This window comes from Somniosus microcephalus, chromosome 5 (assembly GCF_052327205.1).
Source record: "Somniosus microcephalus isolate GS21.2 chromosome 5, FLI_Smic_1.0, whole genome shotgun sequence".
NCBI lineage: Eukaryota > Metazoa > Chordata > Chondrichthyes > Squaliformes > Somniosidae > Somniosus > Somniosus microcephalus.
The window spans coordinates 179,975,819-179,992,621 of NC_140991.1; the positions used below are offsets into that span (position 1 = coordinate 179,975,819).

Below are 16,803 nucleotides of genomic sequence, written 5' to 3' on the forward strand. Positions count from 1 at the left end.
CAGCTCAGGATAGGAGTCTGCAGGAAGTCGGCGCAGCTCAGGACAGGAGTCTGCAGGAAGCCGCTGCAGCTCAGGACAGGAGTCTGCAGGAAGTCGGGGCAGCTCAGGACAGGAGTCTGCAGGAAGTCGGTGCAGCTCAGGACAGGAGTCTGCAGGAAGTCGGGGCAGCTCAGGCCAGGAGTCTGCAGGAAGTCGGGGCAGCTCAGGACAGGAGTCTGCAGGAAGTCGGTGCAGCTCAGGACAGGAGTCTGCAGGAAGTCGGGGCAGCTCAGGACAGGAGTCTGGAGCAATTCGGGGCAGCTCAGGACAGGAGTCTGCAGCAATTCGGTGCAGCTCAGGACAGGAGTCTGCAGGAAGTCGGTGCAGCTCAGGCCAGGAGTCTGCAGGAAGTCGGGGCAGCTCAGGCCAGGAGTCTGCAGGAAGTCGGTGCAGCTCAGGCCAGGAGTCTGCAGCAATTCGGTGCAGCTCAGGCCAGGAGTCTGCAGGAAGTCGGGGCAGCTCAGGCCAGGAGTCTGCAGGAAGTCGGGGCAGCTCAGGCCAGGAGTCTGCAGGAAGTCGGGGCAGCTCAGGACAGGAGTCTGCAGGAAGTCGGTGCAGCTCAGGCCAGGAGTCTGCAGGAAGTCGGGGCAGCTCAGGCCAGGAGTCTGCAGGAAGTCGGGGCAGCTCAGGACAGGAGTCTGCAGGAAGTCGGGGCAGCTCAGGCCAGGAGTCTGCAGCAATTCGGTGCAGCTCAGGACAGGAGTCTGCAGCAATTCGGTGCAGCTCAGGATAGGAGTCTGGAGGAAGCCGCTGCAGCTCAGGACAGGAGTCTGCAGGAAGTCGGTGCAGCTCAGGCCAGGAGTCTGCAGGAAGTCAGGGCAGCTCAGGACAGGAGTCTGCAGGAAGTCGGGGCAGCTCAGGACAGGAGTCTGCAGCAATTCGGTGCAGCTCAGGACAGGAGTCTGCAGCAATTCGGTGCAGCTCAGGACAGGAGTCTGGAGGAAGCCGCTGCAGCTCAGGACAGGAGTCTGCAGGAAGTCGGTGCAGCTCAGGCCAGGAGTCTGCAGGAAGTCGGGGCAGCTCAGGACAGGAGTCTGCAGCAATTCGGTGCAGCTCAGGACAGGAGTCTGCAGGAAGTCGGGGCAGCTCAGGACAGGAGTCTGCAGGAAGTCGGGGCAGCTCAGGACAGGAGTCTGCAGGAATTCGGGGCAGCTCAGGACAGGAGTCTGGAGGAAGCCGCTGCAGCTCAGGACAGGAGTCTGCAGGAAGTCGGTGCAGCTCAGGCCAGGAGTCTGCAGGAAGTCGGGGCAGCTCAGGACAGGAGTCTGCAGGAAGTCGGGGCAGCTCAGGACAGGAGTCTGCAGGAAGTCGGGGCAGCTCAGGCAGCTAGTAGCCAAATGATCAGTGGTGCCGTCCAGTCACTGGCTGGTCTGATGCGGTCACAGACCAGGGCAACACGGGCACTAACTGCTGCCACACTCGCTGCGTCAGCCAGGCATCGCCAGGGCACCCACCGCGCTGCAGCAGCACAGCGGTCTGTCCTTCAGCAGATTGCTGCGCATGCTGCAGTGCTGGCCCGGGCGAGTGCCAGTGTCTCAGGCGACCAGCGAGTGCCTGCCATCAGCCAGCTTGCCCCCATTCCTGCAGCCGCCACTGCCACTCCCCCAGTGGAGCTGCCACGAGCTGCTGGACAGACTGATGCTGCCCAGCCACAGCTGCAGCAGTCACCAGCTGGCCCCTCGAGGGCCAGAGCTCACCTAGGCTGACCCCCAAGGGCATCTGCCGTCACGCCATGTGCCCCTCAGGAGCCTTCCCCCAGCCTTGCTGCAGCCACTGGGCTCACTTTGAGGAGGAGCAGCAGGGCGGGCAGGGGCCACACAAAGATGCCCAAGGCATCGCCCTCGCGGCCCGAAAAGTAGAATGTGTGGGCAGTTGTGTTTGTTTTTTGAAGGCCGAGGATGTGATGTTTGTTTTTTGAAGGCCGAGGATGTGATGTTTGTTTTTTGAAGGCCGAGGATGTGATGTTTGTTTTTTGAGGGCCGAGGATGTGATGTTTGTTTTTTGAAGGCCGAGGATGTGATGTTTGTTTTTTGCGAAGGCCGAAGATGACGGCCATTTTTGTTGCACTGTTTTGTTAATCCTCCCCAGGTTGTGGGAGCGAGTAATGTGTCTGACTGTTTTTTGGGGGTTTCTTCTGTTTTTGTTTTTCATGCGGGAAGGGCACTGAGTTTGTGGAATAAACCATTTTCTTTATTCAGATTGTCCATGTTTGAACTTTTAATTTTTGGTTGCCTTAACCGGCTGAGGGCTTGCGGAGCGGCTGCATTCATGTTCTTTCATTGGCACAAGCCATTCCCTGACAGGGGGCCTAGAACCTACGTTCAATAAGCCGCCGACGGGTGGCCCTTGCACCTTGTGCCTCCCTCCTGTGCTGGTCCTCCTCCTCCTCCTCCTGCTCCTCCTGCTCCTCCTCCTGAGGTGGTGCTCCAACCTGAGGTGGCAGTGCCTGAGTCCTGCAAATAGCCAGGTTGTGCAGCATGCAGCAAACGACGACGAAATGGGAGACTCGCTCCGGCGAATACTGCAGGGCTCCGCCAGAACGATCCAGGCAGCGGAACCGTTGCTTAAGCTCGCCAATTGTTTGTTCGATTATGTTCCTGGTCACTTGATGCCTCTCGTTGTATCGCTCTTCAGCAGGGGTCCTGGGCGCACGGAGCGGGGTCATGAGCCAGGTACACAAAGGATAGCCTTTGTCCCCGATAAGCCATCCTCTTGGGTGAGGCTGTGCCTGGAACATGTCAGCCACAGTTGTCTGTCGCAGGATAAAGGCATCGTGGCTGCTGCCTGGAAAGCGGGCATTGACAGCTAGGATGCGCTGCCTGTGGTCACACACCAGCTGTACATTGAGGGAATGGTAGCCCTTCCAGTTGCGGTAATCCTCGGCATGCTCAAGAGGTGCCCGCAAAGCCACATGCGTGCAGTCAATGGCGCCCTGCACCATGGGGAAGGCCGCTATTCTTGCAAATCCCATTGCACGCTGCTGCTGCTTCTCCAGGGTCATGGGGAAGGAGATGAATTGACGTCTCCTTCTGAAAAGGGCATTGGTCACCTGGCGGATGCAGCAATGCACGGCAAACTGGGAGATGTTAGCAATGTCCCCAGCAGCGGATTGGAAGGAGCCGGTGGCATAGAAGTTCAGAGCCACCGTCACCTTCACTGCCACCGACAGAGACGTCCTGCACCTCAGCTGTGGCTGCAGATCTCTCTGAAGCAGCTGGCAGATCTCTGTGACCACCTCCCTTCTGAATCGCAGCCTCCTAACACACTGCTCGTCAGACATGTTGACATAGGAGAACTGCTGGCGGTATACCCTGAGTGGGTAAGGCCTCCCTTGCCGATGCCTGTTGCCCCCTCTGCGTCTAGCCAGGGCTGCCACTCTCTCACGGCGTCTGTGAGCCCTTTGGACGTAATGCTGCAAGCCAGCATTGACAGCCCCCATAATATGCTGGCAAACAATGAGATATCAATGAAGGCAAAGAGAATTGCAAAGCTGTGACCTGAAGCCAAAAATACCTGTCCTAGTGTTGGGCCAAAGCAGTAAGCTCTCTACCTTGGTCTCTATCCAAAAATCCGTCTCACAAGAGTGAGTGATGCAAAATGGCTGCCCTTTATAGTGCAGGGTAAGTGCCCTTTAATTTGCGCTCCCCGCGGCCCGCATCGGCTGTGCACCGTTCCACTCCACAGTCGTTAGGGCCGCCACGCGCACAATGGGGCGGCGCGACTGAAGTTCCGGTTGGGGGCGCCCAAAGGGCGTTGCACGAGGAAATGACGTCATGATCTGCACGCGCAGCTGAGCGTGCACAAAGACTTTGCACCGGCGCTAAATGTCTACTGAAGTTGGTGTGAGGCGCAGATCGCGCTGCGCCCGGGCGCTAAGCGCCTAGCGCTCAAGATCTACACCTCCTAAGGCGCTAACGGCTGGCGCAGCCAACTGAATTTCTAGGCCACAGATTTCCACTGACAAAGGTTTACTTCTTCTCCCAGCACTATTCCTGAAAAAGAAGGCAGGCATGTGACCAGCCCACAAACCTCTGCCACTGGAGACAGGCATAAACAGATATCCAAAGTGCAGTGTAGTTCATTCACCACCTGCTGCAGCCTCCACATTCAGGAGAAAGGATTTCGCTGAAATCAAGAACTCAGTATGTGCACAAAGTACAGACCTGGACCCACAGCCCATCAAAGGGGCACCGTGTGTGCGCGAAAAGTTTTGTGTCACAAAGCCCTGGTGCGCGCCCCCTCTCCCCCCCACTCCCCCTCAATAATGGAACCCCCGGCACGTGCCACCCCTCCCCACTCTGATCCATCGCAACTCATTGGCCCGGCCTCAAACCGAATAAGATCAGCCGGAGGTTAAATGAGCCCGGGGACCAGCCGCCGGCAAACCCCGGAGGAAGAGGTGACCCAGCACGGTACGAGTAACCTGGGGGGAACCGGTAAAACCCCACCCCAACCGTGGGTGGCAATGATGCAAGAACCCTGATTCTGGGGTAGGGGGAGTGGCAGGAGAAGAGCCGTCTCCCGGGGAAGAGCTGGCCCCCAGTGTCGGCCCAGCCCCCTGGCCATTCAGTGACCCTTATCAATTTCTCTTATCAATATTGAATGGATAGACAATCTTTTGGCAAGTAAGTTTGTGACTGAATGTGATGGTTCCAGCCATTTAAACAATTAAGACCATAGACATCCTATTGTGCTTTCCTTAGCGACACACACCTTGTTAAACCCACTGCACCCAACCTAGTTGATCTCTGAGCTGATGGTTTTTCTTTGGGAAATACCCTGTGTGACCGAGTGTTATCTCCTTACATGCTGTTTCTATTAATACAAAATACAATTTAAAAATTCAAAGCAGACAAAATTCTATCTTTCTAAAAATCTGATATGATTTCAATTTACATGAATGTAAAGTTTTTATTTTCTCAATTTACTCAAGCCACTCTGCTCTTCTTTCTGTATGTTGGCTTTTGTTCCAAATGTTCTCTCTATTTGGTTTCACCTTCTGGCCTGCACTAATTATCTTTTTGCCTACTCCCAGCATTTGTTAAACACAGACCACACTGCTCCTTCGCTGCACTAATATCAGCCCCTTGCCTTATCACTGCCAAATGTGTCTCCGACTCAAAGAGTCCTGCCCATGTATAGGGTCTCTGGTTTTGCTACCTTTTCCCAGTATCACCCAGCTAAGAAAAGTTCTGATTGCTGCTCCTTGATAAGTTTTATATATTGTTCAGCTGGATCTTCAGGAAAGGATGAAAGAATTCACAATCCTGAAGAGATGTTCTCTCATATTAACAATTTATCATAACAACAGGACATATGTGACAGTGGCCCTGATATTTACGAGGAGGATGCGCGGTAGTGTGGAGAAAACCCGGATAGGCTGGGACGTGGAGATCTTGCTGAATTTAACGGCAGGAGCTCGTTAGAATTTTTTTCTTCCGTTTCCCGCTGATAGCCGGTCAAATTGACAGTCTGACCCGCTGCTGGGCGGGAAAACCAGTGGCAGGGAGGGAGGGAGCAAGAGATCGGGGCGTGGTGGGTGGAGGAAGAGAGCAGCAATCGGGAGGGAGCGAGAGATCGGAACTTGGGGGGGGAGGGGGAGGTCGCGGCAGGGGGGCAAGAGAGTGGGCATGATTGGCAGAGGGGAGGTTGAAGGCTTCCTTGGGGTGGGGGGGGGTGGGGGTGGGGAACACCTTCTTGAGCCGCAGCTTCTACCTCCCTTTTACTGCCAGGTTCCCCGAGCCCTGGGAAACCCAGCCAGCAACTGTTAAATTTAAATCAGGCTCCCAATTACACTGATTTAAATATGCTAATCGGTGTCCCACCTCCCGAGGGCAGGACACTGGCACAGCATGCTACCCGCCGCCGTAAAAATGGCAGCAGGTGTATAGGGTTAAAGGCGCATTCCCAGTTTTAAAATTTTTACCCCCACCCAACCCTCACGCCCGTCATGGGGGGTGAAGGTTAATATCAAGGCTAATGTATTTAGAAAAAAAATTATTAAAAAACCTTAATCGTTAAGAAAATAATATTTCTCAGATTTTTATAGCATAATGATTATAGCAATGGTAACTTGAATGATATAGTAAACTTGCAGCCTTGGCACTTATGTTATGTAACAAGGTCACTGATTGTAACAACAGGATACTTGTCAGCTATCCTCAATCTCTTGGAGTTAAGAATAGCCACTTGTCACAATTATCTCCCGCTCTGTAAATTGAGAGAAAATATAATTGTCTAATGAAGCGTCTGACAATCAGGATGACTATTGTACTACGTGAGAGATAAAATACCAACCACTTTTGGTTCTAATTTCTATTTACTTTGGTTGTTGCATTTGAAATTAAATGAAATTACTGTAATTCATGAGATTAGGGCACTCAATCAAAATGTATCACATCAGAAGGAGGATATGATATGAATGTTTATTTTTCTCACTTCTTGTTTCTTTAATCTTTATTATTTACTCCTGTTTAAGTCCTCCTTCTCCTTCATCATAAAATGTCAAAAAAGAAAGAGATCTAAAATTTTATAATCTCCAAACATACATGAATGCAATCTTTCAATTACTGCTTCAACAGCAAATTCAATATTTTCTGTAAGCAAGACCTTTATTTTCCTTTTTCTGTGTATAGGATCTAGATGCTAACTTATGCAGACTCACTGCTGGTTTTGAAAGAGCCACAGCAGAAAAGGTACGATGTCAAGATAAAGTAAATCGGACCAACAGGACAATTGAACGAGCAAACCGACTTGTCAAGGGGCTTGAGGTAAGGTAGTATCTTAGAACTTAAGAATACGAACATAAGCATTTTTAGGAAAAAAAGAGGTTATTTAATCCAAAGAAACCTTATTTGTCAACCAACCTTACCTACTCACCACATCCCTCAGCCCTTTCTCTCTCCAGAAACAAATCCAATTATCTCTTTATCCTTTTATATTATCTACTTCAGTGGCTTTCTTTATTTGTTTGATCTTGGGATGTGCACAACACTGGCAAGGCGGTATTGATTGTCCATTTCTACCCTAAGGGTGTTGAGAGTCAACCACATAAGCCCCAATTTTAACCAGGAGCAAGAATCAGGTAACAACAGAAAATGCTGGAAAAACTCAGCAGGTCAGGCAACATCCGTGGAGAGAAATTTGAGTTGACGTTTCGGGTCGAATCTTTCTTCAAAACTGGAAAGAAAAGAAAATAGATCGAAGGCAGGGCTGCGATCGGACAAAAGAAGTGAAAGAAACAAAAGAGCTAGACGAGATGGTAATAGGCTGAGATTAGGTGTAACGTGTACTGGCAGGGCAAGAGACAGCTGCCAGGTGTGAGAGAGAAACAAAAGGAAGGTGGGGGGGGGAAAGGAGTGGAAAAATTACAAGAAAAAATGTGTAATAGGGGCCGAGGTTATGATCTGAAATTGTTGAACTCGATATTGAGTCCGGAAGGCTGCAGAGTGCCTAATCGGAAGATGAGGTGCTGTTCCTCAAGTTTACGTTGAGCTTCCGTGGAACAATACAAGAGGCCAAGGACGGTGAGGTCCGAGTGGGAATGGAGCGGTGAATTAAAATGACAGGCGACCGGAAGCTCGGGGTCACCCTTACGGACTGAACGGAAGTGTTCCGCAAAGCGGTCACCCAATCTGCATTTGGTCTCCCCAATGTAGAGGAGACCAAACGCAGATTGGGTGACCGCTTTGCGGAACACCTCCGTTCAGTCCATAAGGGTGACCCCGAGCTTCCGGTCGCCTGTCATTTTAATTCACCGCTCCATTCCCACTCGGACCTCACCGTCCTTGGCCTCTTGTATTGTTCCACGGAAGCTCAACGTAAACTTGAGGAACAGCACCTCATCTTCCGATTAGGCACTCTGCAGCCTTCCGGACTCAATATCGAGTTCAACAATTTCAGATCATAACCTCGGCCCCTATTACACATTTTTTCTTGTAATTTTTCCACTCCTTTCCCCCCCCCCCACCTTTCCTTTTGTTTCTCTCTCACACCTGGCAGCTATCTCTTGCCCTGCCAGTACACTTTACACCTAATCTCAGCCTATTACCATCTCGTCTGTTGTGTCTGTGTGTTGATAGAGACACTGAAGACAGGAGTTGGTTTCATAGGTGTTTACTAAACAAAGTCTGGAGGGGAACTAACTGATACAACACAATATACAGGCTGAAATAGCCCGAGTGGCCATTACCGGCATTACAGTACACATGGGGCTCTTAAAGGCACATACACTACAATTCCTCCCCTTTTAGCCAACCAGTACATGATATTTTAAGTAATTATTAATTACATGTTACAAGAAAAATAATCTACACATTGCTGCAGTTAATTAATTATAAGTCAGTCTCTCTGGAGGCTTCCTGACTCGGTCCGGATAACGCCTCGGTGGTGTAGTAATTTCTGGTGGTGCAGTAGGTTCTTTTGGCAAGGCTGATTTGGCTTCAATGCCAGTGTCGGGTTCATCGGGTTCCAGTATCACCGGATCGGAGGTAGATATGGGTATCTCTACTTCATCGTTAGGCGTATAGAGTTGTGGTGTAGGTTGTCCCTTTTCGGATGACTCTATGATTTGGTCAGCATGGCGCCTTATTATGCTTTCTCCGATGTCCACGGTATACATCAGCGGTCCTAGTCGTGTGCAGATAGTTCCAGGCTGCCATTTCTCGGTACGGTAGTCCCGGGCCAAAACTTGTTGACCTATCTGGAAGGTTCTAGTTGGTCTTTCATTCATGCCTTGAAATTGCCGGTTCTCCACGTCCCTTCTGATGTTGGGCTTGATCAAATCCAGCTGGCATCTTAGGCTTCTATTGAAGAACATCATGGCGGGAGTTTGGTTTGTAACCATATGTGTTGCATTCCTGTATGCGAACAAGAAGTTATCCACCTTGTGCTGAAGTTTTATGTCTTCATTACCCATGGCCTTTATGGCCTTCTTGAAGGTCTGGATAAACCTTTCAGCCAATCCATTGGTGGCGGGATGGTATGGGGCGGACGTGTAGTGCTTAACCCCATTGTTTTTTAAGAACTTCCTGAATTCTTCAGACACAAATTGCGGTCCATTATCAGAACAGATCTGTTCCGGCAGCCCATTCCTGGCAAATATGGTCCTTAATACTGTGATGGTTTTTTCCGTGGTGGTGGAGGACATCTTTATTACCTCCGGCCACTTGGAGTGTGCATCAACCGCGATTAAGAACATTGAGTCCATAAATGGACCAGCAAAGTCAATGTGTACCCTTTGCCAGGGAGATGAGGGCCACTCCCATGGATGTAGAGGGGCTTGGGGTGGAGCGTTTTGGACCTTCTGGCATCCTAGGCAGCTCTTGGTCATTTCTTCGATGTCTCCATCGCTACCTGGCCACCATACAAACGCCCTGGCTAGGTTCTTCATTTTCACTCCACCCAGATGCCCCTCGTGAAGCTCCTTTAGAACTTTATCCTGGAGTTTGGGTGGAATCACCACTCTAGATCCACACATCAAGGTTCCTCGGCACACTGACAGCTGTTCTCTTCTTTGCGAGAATGCTGGCAACAGTGGTTCACCATGTGCTGGCCATCCCTTCACTGTTAAATCGTAGACTCGTGAGAGAGTCAGGTCATTTCTAGTTTCCCTTTCAATGGCAGAATTTGTTACTGGTAGACATTCGACTATGGTAGAGTGGAAAATCTCCACTGGGTCTACGGTAGGTGCTTCTTCTACCATTGGAAATGGTAGGCGCGATAACCCGTCAGAATACAAAGGATCAAAACAGCATGGGAATGCTATGTTGTATTGGTGTGCCCCGAGAAAAAGGGACCACCTCTGTAGCCTTTGCGCTGTCATAATGGGAACACCCTTTTTAGGGTTGAATATGGAGATGAGGGGTTGATGGTCAGCCAACAAGGTAAATTTTTGTCCATGTAGGTAATGGTTGAATTTCTTCACTCCCCATACCAGGCTGAGTGCTTCCCTGTCGATTTGGGCATAGTTACGCTCAGCTGAGTTTAATGAGCGTGACGCAAAAGCTATCGGCCGTTCCGAGCCATCAGGGAATTTATGCGATAATACCACTCCTACGCCGTAAGGGAATGCATCGCACGCCAGTTTGATTGGCAGTGATGGGTTGTAATGAGCCAAGACTTCTTTGGACATGATTAAGTCTTTGCATTTATGGAAGGCACGTTTACAGTCTTCGCTCCATTTCCAAATTACTCCTTTGTAGCAGTTCATTAAGAGGGTGTAGAAGAGTTGATAAGTTCGGTAAAAATTTATGATAGTAATTTATTAATCCCAGGAACGACCTTAATTGTGAAACATTTTCAGGTGCTGGGGCTTTTATGACCGCTTCAATTTTTTCAGGTGACTTATGCAACCCTTCCTTATTAATTATGTGGCCACAATATGATATTTGATTTTGGAAAAATTCGCACTTGGGGCGATTTGCTCGTAGGCCCCGTTCTCTCAGCCTAGTGAGCACCTGCTCCAAATTGGCAAGGTGCTCGTTGTCGTTTTCTCCTGTTACAAGGATGTCGTCTAGGTAGCATTGAGTCCCCGGAATCCCTTGGAGGACTTGCTCCATAGCTCTTTGCCAGATAGCTGGAGCGGATGCTACTCCGAAAACCAGTCGATTGTACTGGTACAGACCTTTGTGTGTATTTATCGTGAGATATTTTTTAGAGGCCTCTTCAACCTCCATCTGTAGATATGCCTGTGCCAAGTCAATTTTGGTGAAACGTTTCCCTCTGGAAATTGAGGCGAAAATATCTTCTATCCTCGGAAGAGGATACTGTACCGTGTGAAGGACCGGGTTTACAGTCACCTTGAAGTCTCCACAGATGCGAATTTTTCTCTGTTCTTCAGACTTATCATTATTCAATGCTTTCTTCATGACTGGAACGATGGGTGTTGCCCACTCGCGCCAATCTATTTTGGATAATACGCCTGCCTTTTCCAAATTCTCCAGCTCTGCCTCGACTGCTGGACGAATTGCGTATGGCACCGGTCTTGCCTTAAAAAACTTGGGAATTGCTGCATCTTCCACTTTTATTGAGGCGGTGATGCCTTTCAAGGTTCCTAGTTTCTCTTGAAACACTTCCTTGGCGTTGGCCAAGATGTCTTTTAATCGTTCAGGTATGACGTCATCATCGTTTTTTTTCTTACTGGTCACCGTCAGTGCCTGAATGGAGTGCCAGTCTAAACGTATTTTCCTGATCCATTCACGTCCCAACAGCGGTGGACCACCATCTTGTAGAATGTATAAATACAACTTTTGTATTTCCTTGCCGTTGTATACAACAGGCACCCTTATTTTTCCTTTGGGGTATACCTTCTGCCCCGTATATGTTTTCAAGATAATGGATGTGTCTTTTAAAGGTATATGCGGAGATAGCCGCTCATAATCCCATCGATTTATGACGGTCAGAGCTGATCCTGTATCTAGCTCCATTTTAACTGGGGACCCTGCTATCGTGAGGGTAACCCAAATGGTCTGGTAATCATCTTTGGCAATTACATTATGTAATTTGAGACAGCTTATTCTCTTGTTTTCGGAGTCGCTATCGCTCTTCTGGTCTTCGGAGCTACTGTCAGTCATCATTTGTACCTTTCTGTACTTTTCTTTATTGATTTTTTTTTTCCTGTCTGTGGATTTTTTTTGTCCAGATCGGCATACCCGTGCAATGTGTCCAATCTTTCCGCATTGCCTGCATGCTTTGTCCTTGAACCAGCAGTCCCTCTGGTCATGGATGAATCTGCCGCAGCGATAACATCTCTCGAAACCCTGTGTCATTTCATGGGTGCTGAAGTCCTGTGTCTTTTGTTGTATCTCTGCAGCTCCTCTTGCGGCTGCTTCGTATGATACAGCCATACTGAAAGCCTTGTCCAGTGTTAAATCTTTTTCAGAAAGCAGCCTTTTCTGTGTTCCTTCACTTAAGAGACCGCAGACGAATTTGTCTCGAAGATAATCTGCTAGTCCTGCCCCGAATTGGCAGTGTTTTGATAGCTTTCTTAATTCGGTGAGGTAATCAGCGTTACTTTAATTCTTGTGTTGATTTCTCTTGACGAATATGAATCGTTCCGCTATCAGCAGCGGTGTTGGGTTTAAGTGCTCCTGTAGGGTATCAACAATTTCTTTAAAATTCTTGTCCTTTGGTTTGGCTGGAGTGATTAAATTTTGTAATAGCCCGTATGTCTTTGCGCCCATTAGATTTAGCAGTACTGAAGCTTTTTTTTCATTTTCTATTCCATTTGCGGTGCAATATACCTCCACTCTTTCCACATATGTGGTCCAATCCTCTATCTCGTTATCAAAAGCATCAATATTGCCAGACTTAGGCATCCTAGAAAAAAAATGGCGCTTCCCGCGCTTCCCCGCCGCTGCTGCCGATGACAACGCTGTTTCCCGCGGTTTCCGTTCTTTTTATTTATTTACAGTTGGAGACTCGTTCTCGCCGGACTCTCTCTCTAGGTCTGAACGCCGACCTGCTTGCAGCGCCAGCCGTCTCCCGAGTGCTCCCTCCCCGTCTGTTACTGCTTGCCACCGCCTTCGCTGCTCGGCCTAGCTGCAGAGCCTGCCGCTGGAGCCCCAGCCCGACGCCCAGGAAGGATTAATGCAGTTCCTGCCACCAGCTCGGCCAGCTGGCGAAACCACAGCTTTTTCTCCTTGATATTTCTTCAACTTTGGATGCCAGAGGAATCGATGTCCTTGAGGTCATGCCGAATTGCAGGTAAGTCCGTTTCCAATTCGTCACTACTGTTGTGTCTGTGTGTTGATAGAGACACTGAAGACAGGAGTTGGTTTCATAGGTGTTTACTCAACAAAGTCTGGAGGGGAACTAACTGATACAACACAATATACAGGCTTATATAGCCCGAGTGGCCATTACCGGCATTACAGTACACATGGGGCTCTTAAAGGCACATACACTACATCGTCTAGCTCTTTTGTTTCTTTCACTTCTTTTGTCCGATCGCAGCCCTGCCTTCGATCTATTTTCTTTTCTTTCCAGTTTTGAAGAAGGGTTCGACCCGAAACGTCAACTCAAATTTCTCTCCACGGATGTTGCCTGACCTGCTGAGTTTTTCCAGCATTTTCTGTTGTTATTTTGGATTTCCAACATCTGCAGTATTTTGCTATCACAAGAATCAGGTAGGTGGGGTGTGAGGCGAACACCCCCCCGATCTTGGCAACGTGAGACCCGGGCGATCTTAACTCCTCGGCCTCATTGGCAATGCCGCTGGTCAGTTTCCCATCCGAAATGGCAGGAAGCAGTAGCTGGCTGGTGGGCTGGAGCGAAATTATGTGTGGCAGGAGGCCACAAGCCAGTGCCAAAGTCACAGGGAGGTGGATTTGGGAGGGTCTCGTGGGAGGGAAGAGGTGAGCCCAGAGCAGGGGAGGTCTAAACCTTCCTTGTGTGGTCTGGAGGAGCACTCCTGCTCTTCCTGGCCCCATAGGAAAGTCAACATTTTTAACTTTTTGCACCTCACCTGCTTCTAGATCCTCTTCCCGTTATCTTCACCTGGTGGGAAATCCAAAATGGCTTCCCCGCTCAGGCCACATTTAAAATTGCAGTTGTTGCTCAATGAAGTCATGCGACCCCATGCATTTTTAAAGCAAGATCCTGCCAGCTTCAGACAGATGAACTTGCCACCTGCTCGGAAGAGCAGGTTAAAATTGGAGACCGGGGTTTCTGCCTGGCAAGTAGGGTTAAAATCTCTCGTGTAGGTCTAGGTCTTGGTGCTAGTCACTCTCAGTACATTGGAGGATTGTGCCTCTGATCTCCACTTTTCCTGGCATCTATTAGATCAGCATGGGTGCCACTTATGCTGTTTCACCTTGGACCTCAGAATCCAGCCAAGATGAGCCCCAACACCAACAACACCAGCCACAGCAGCAGAAACAACAACAGCAGCAGCCTTCTCCTCACCGAGCAGATGCTCCACAGGAGAGAGGGGATCAGTACAGGGCTGCACCGCGCAGGAGGCAATACTCCCAACACAGGGTATACAAGCAGAGGATGAGCTTCCTCAACTTGACTGAACAGCAGTACCTCAGGAGGCTCAGGCTATCACACTAGGTCGTTGCAGATATTTGTAGCTTGCTGGAACAAGAGCTGCTGCCCAGAGGACCTGGTGGACACGCCTTACCAGTAGCTATCAAAGTCACCACTGCCCTCAACTTCTTCACCTCAGGCTCCTTCCAAGGATCTGCAGCAGACATTTGCAGGATCTCGCAGTTGGCTGCCCACAAACGCATCACCCAGGTGACCGATGCCATGTTTCACAAGTCAGCCAATTATATCAACTTTACCACTGATCAAGCCAATGTTACTGAGTGGGCGCTCGGCTTTGCGGCTCTGGCTGGCTTCTCACAGGTGCAGGGCATCATCGACTGCACACATGTGGCCATCAAGGCACCCCCAGATCACCCAGGAGTGTTTGTGAACCATAAGGGCTTCCACTCCCTCAATGTGCAGCTCTTCTGCAACCATAAAAAGATCATCTTGCATGTGTGTGCCAAATTCCCTGGCAGCTGTTATGACTCTTTCGTCCTGCACCAATCCACCCTCCCTCAGCTCTTCACACCTCCAAACAGACTTACCGGCTGGCTGCTTGGAGATGAGGGCTATCCACTGAAGACATGGTTGATGACACATGTCCACCAGATGTGTCATAGAGCAAGCATTCAGCATGATGAAGATGCGCTTCAGATGCCTTGACAGATCTGAAGGAGCCCTTCAGTATGCACCAGTCAAGGTCTCTTGAATCATCGTCGTATGCTGCATGCTGCACAACATAGCACAGCAGCAAGGATTGGAGCTGCAGGTGGAGCAAGGTGCAGAGCGCAGACCCTCTTCGGAGGAGCAGGAGGAACAGGTGGAACATGAGGAGGAAGAACCTGAGGTGGAGACGGCACCAGCAGCGTCGCACATTGCTGCCCGGGAGGCCCGGGATTGCCGCATAATGGCCCGATTTACTTAACCTGCACCAGTGCACCCATATGGCTCCCAGATGCTGTACTAACTTCGGCCCCTTCCCACAACACCACAAAGCAATCCTGCAGTGAACAAGCCATTCCTGTCGCCCAAACCCCCATTGCTCGAGGTTAAATAATGTCTCACCATTCACTCTAAGTGACAAAGCCACTTCACAGGTAGCAGGCAAAAATGGACAAGATAGGAAAGTAGTGCAAAGAAATAAATTTATGTGCATCATAAATAGAACTGAAACTTAACACCGACATTTTGGCAAACACCCATGTGCAACCCTTGTGCATCTCCGATTGTGTCTTTTTTCATTTCCGCATGCCTCTATGAGGTGCAACCCCTGTGGCTTCAACAGAGGTAGAGGCAGGCTGCTCACTTTCCTGCTGCGACTGCTGTGACATTTTCCGGACGTCCTCTGGGTTTCGGAGCATGTGAGGGCCGCGCCAAAAACTGCTCCTCCTGCAACTGTGCAGGGGCAGACTCAGCCTTCAGGATTCGAGGCAGCATGTAGGTTTCTGACTGAGGAGGAGGCAATGGGGGAGACGTGGGAGCGCTTTGAGCAGAGCCCCCACTTCCATGTCCCCTAAGTCTAAGTTGGTATCCCTCCTAGAGATGAGGTCAATGAGAGTCTGCCATCTGTTGTTCACTGCTAGCATGTTCTCGTTCAACTGGCGCATTTGCTGCTCCATGCAGGTGGCCGTCCTTTCCATGGAACAGCACATCGTCGCCATCGCCTGTAAGATGGTGGTGCTCCTGTTGGAGATAGACTCCTCCATTCTCTATACAGTCGCACACATCGTGGCTGCAAAAGCTGCCAGAGCTTTGCGCATTTGTTGCTGCTCCTCCAAGATCACCCTCTTTCTCGATGACCCCCGAGGTTCAGCATCTGCATCCAGCTGAACAGAGCTTGAAGCATCCTGCGCCCTCCAGCGAGGACGCTCCACTGCTGTCCCTGTCTCCACCATCTGCTCTTGCTCACTTGTGATGTGAGAGACACCAGATGGCAACACTACTCTCTCGCTGCACCCACCGAGGTGTGTGTATCTGTGCTGGTGCTGGGTGTGCCTGGGTCTGCTGACAGTGCCCCCTCAGAGACTGGAGCTTCCTCTGAGGAGTCGTCTTCCTCCTCTGGCTGGATAGTGGGGGGTGGGGGGGGCACTTGATGGACCTGTGGGAGAGTAAAGAGATAAATTAGAAGTCTTATGATAAGAATGTGTAACGTTACCATTGTGCACATGATGACATTTCACTGGCTGCCGACATCAAATCACCATGCATGCCATGTGGCTGTGTGATATTCTGTCACCAGGTTGCTGGGAGGTCCCCCTCTCTCCATCCCCCACCACCAGCAGCTCTGGAACTCCAGTGGTTTGCCGCACCTCCTCCTCTGCTGCAGTCAAGTTGGTGAAGACTGGAGGGCCATCTCCAGTTCAACGCCTCTCCCTGGTGTTCTGGGCTCTCCTCCTGCAAGGATAGAAAGAAGATAACTCTGAGTGAGAGTGATGGAATGAGTGTAAGGAATGGATGGGCTACATCTCTAGAGAGTGACTATGAGGAAGTATCGTGACATTGCCAAATGGCCTCCTTCTGTGGCGTTACTTCCTATGATTGCATTAGGATGAGTGTCAGTGGTGGTTAGTCAGATGGGGATGTGAGTAGGTGCATAGAGAGTGAGGGATGGGTGCACCTTGTAAGGTAGGTTGGTGTGAGGATTGGCGTGCAGGAGTAGGCTTGGAAGGCAGTGCGATGGGGTTGGGATGACACACACATCAGGATGTAGTTGAATGTGGCATTGTACTC

The 16,803-nt window shown here is 50.1% G+C and overlaps 1 protein-coding gene across 1 annotated transcript in view; it reads left to right on the plus strand.

Annotated features, from left to right (window-relative positions):
- LOC147117455 (dynein axonemal heavy chain 11-like) overlaps positions 1-16,803 on the plus strand; it is a 224,177-nt gene that overhangs the window by 16,474 nt on the left and 190,900 nt on the right. The window contains exon 3 of the mRNA XM_085988452.1: positions 6,675-6,809. The gene's annotated coding sequence lies outside the window, so the exon portion shown is untranslated. The remainder of the gene's footprint in view (positions 1-6,674; positions 6,810-16,803) is intronic.